General features: G+C 36.0%; 1 protein-coding gene across 1 annotated transcript in view; it reads left to right on the top strand.

Moving 5' to 3' along the window:
* The window catches only part of nr5a1b (nuclear receptor subfamily 5, group A, member 1b), a 9,853-nt gene that overhangs the window by 2,590 nt on the left and 4,331 nt on the right, over positions 1-2,932 (top strand). The window lies entirely within an intron of this gene.

Below are 2,932 nucleotides of genomic sequence, written 5' to 3'. Positions count from 1 at the left end.
AGTTGATTTATTTTATTTTATTTTCTTACATTTTTCTGGCTCCTGTTTTTACTTTACCTCATGCATTTCTGCCTCATTGTGCGAACACTGTGAGCTGCTCTTCTTGGGTTAGTTCCTCTACTATTGGTCAACAGACAGGGTAAAATGGAATCCCTAAATTCCTTGCAGTGGTACACAGTGAAACGTTGCTCTTAAACTGTTGAACTATTTGCTCACACAGTTGTTTACAAAGTTGTGAACCTCACATCAGCTTTGTTGTGAACGACTGAGCCTTTCAGGGAGGCTCATTTTAAACCCAATCATGACACTTGCCTGTTTTTAATTAACTTCTCCACCTGTGAAATGCTCCAAATAGGTTTTTTTTTTTTTTAGCATTTCTCAGTCTTTTAATGCCCTTGTTCCAACTGTTTTGGCAATATTTTTTCTTTGTAGTTTATTCAAATGATTATAGATTAATTTGCAAATCATCACGTTCTGTTCTTTTTTTAATGTTTGATACAACATCCCAGTTTCATTGGAAGCGTATGTCTGCAACTTTTGGAATCAACTCAATTCAAGATGGCTGCCAAAACTGAATGAACATAGGGAACACAACAACAGCCATAACTCAGTCAGTTTTCAGGCACAGAGCTAACGTGTTGTGGTAGTAGCTCAGAGTCATTCCCAATACTCCGAGGAGAAACAGATCACTGTAGATCTGGTAATGTTGTGTGGATATAGCGCTTTCAAGGTTTGACCAAAATGGCTATAGAGGAGACCGGGGACAGCAGCAACAAGGGACGATTGCAACACGTCATTTTTCTCCAAACAGAAACAAGCTGGAGTGATGACACTCACACTGTCCATGCTCAGTTAGATGCCCCACCTTGCAAAGAAAAAGTAAGCAGTTTCAAAAACTGCTCCAGGATTTATTTGAAAAAAGAAACTGTTTTTGAGGTACCAAAGTATTTTTTTTTTTTGCCCAGCATTATTTTTGTTATACTGCTGTCACTGTTTTTGTGATCCAGCTCAAACTTATATGGTTTAAACAAATGGTATGTTGACTTTTAACTAATATATTTAACATGTGTCCAGATCAGCTTATTTAGCTAACACATGTGCTTTTATCATGGCTGACAGGAAGATAAATCCATATAAAAACAGAGCACATACAGATGACATTAAGATGTTCAAATTAAGTTTACACTTAAACGGGTATTGGGTATTCATGACAATTTTATAGTTTAAAACATAAAAGTGTTTAAGATGTATTTTCTGCTGTTGTTTTCAACAATGGTTTTAAAATCTCAGTTTCTTTCAATGTAAATTTTGAATAATGTAGGCGTACAGTGACAACAGGCAAAACAAAAGTTAATTGCCTCACAAATTGTTCTAATGTCCTTGTCTCAAAAGTCAACTGTATTTTATATCAGTTAGAGTCTTTGACATCTGTATATAAGGTCTACTCATCAAGGCTAATCTATATTCATCATTTGATCAAAAAGAATAAATAAATAACATTGTAAATCATTATAACTTGCAGTTTTTATTAATTTAGCAATAATATAAATATAAAAATAATAAAACTTTTATTTACAGTGAAATATTTTGTATTAATATGTTGCAACCACCCCCAAACAATGTTGCAACTGTCCCCGTCCTTGGGTTCAGTTGCAACATCTGATTTTTCATTTTCAAATGCAAATTGTGAAGAATGTACATGCTTTAATCATCTGTAAATGGTTTTGATGATTAACAGACAGGTGTAAGTTTATTGTATTAAAATTTGGTTTGTCTAATTCAAACCATCTCTGAGTAACAGAGTCAAATGTAAAAAGTATTGCAGCTGTCCCCAGACTCCCCACCACTTAAACCCCTCAGCATCTGATGATCTTAATTTAAAAATTTAATATGAAATCAGTGAGTGATATGTGTCTGCTCAGTGGTTATGAAAATATAAAAAAATTGTACATGAAAATCACCAAAACAAGTCCATTATACTAATTAAAACTGTACAACTCAATTCTTTCTTTTCCTTTTCCAAGTAGAGGTTTGTAACTGTTCCTTTTATTCTTTTATTAGTTTGATAAAAAAAATAAAATAAAGGATGAACACGTCTTTGGGAGACGTGGGTACGGAGCCCGCGAGGGGACATGGGAGATTTTTTTTCTTTTGCGTTCCCACGCAATAGTATTGCGTTACCTCGCAGAAGTCGTTTATCACTGTTGTGCCTGCCGGTTTATTAACACATTCACATGTTCACCATTAACGAGTTAGCCTAGGTACTTCTTCAATTCATCTTCAGAATATATCACACAGTTACTCATGGAAGTATGTCATATGCCGATATTTTAACACAGTGCAGCCACGCAACATCAACGTCAATTTCATGAACTTGAGGCGACACATCTTGTTTTGGTAACTGGCTATTTCAAAATAAAAGTGATTTAATTCAGTTCATATACAAAACGAATGTTTGCGTGGGAACGCAAAACAGCTTTGCGAGGTAAAGCAAAAGTGTTGCGAGGTAACGCAAAACCAAAAAAAATCTCCCATGTCCCCTCGTGGGCTCTGTAGTTAGGGGTTAATTGCGGGGTGGGTGGAACTTTGGCTTGATAGTAAAAAATGGGACTTTAGTGAAAATACTGTAGGTTGGGAACCAGTGAAATAGAGGATGTCACCTCAGAGCAAGAACATCATCATTTTGAATCTTCTCCCAGAACTTTGCATCATCTCTTGGTGCACTCTGGTTTCCACAGTCCAAAACCATCATGTTGAGTTACCTGATGAGTCCCAGTAGTCTGTGGGTGAGGGTGCATGGATTTCTCTGTATTCATGTTGGCTCTGTGAAGGACTGGAGGTTCCTGTTGACTGCTGGGATAGACTTCAGCCCAACCCTGTTTCCCAAATGACAAAAACTGTAGAATAATTTCTTATATATACTGTATATATA

Source organism: Austrofundulus limnaeus, unplaced genomic scaffold, assembly GCF_001266775.1.
Source record: "Austrofundulus limnaeus strain Quisiro unplaced genomic scaffold, Austrofundulus_limnaeus-1.0 Scaffold123, whole genome shotgun sequence".
Classification (NCBI taxonomy): Eukaryota; Metazoa; Chordata; class Actinopteri; order Cyprinodontiformes; family Rivulidae; genus Austrofundulus; species Austrofundulus limnaeus.
The sequence above is the reverse complement of the archived record's forward strand: the minus strand, read 5'-3'. Positions and strand labels throughout refer to the sequence as shown.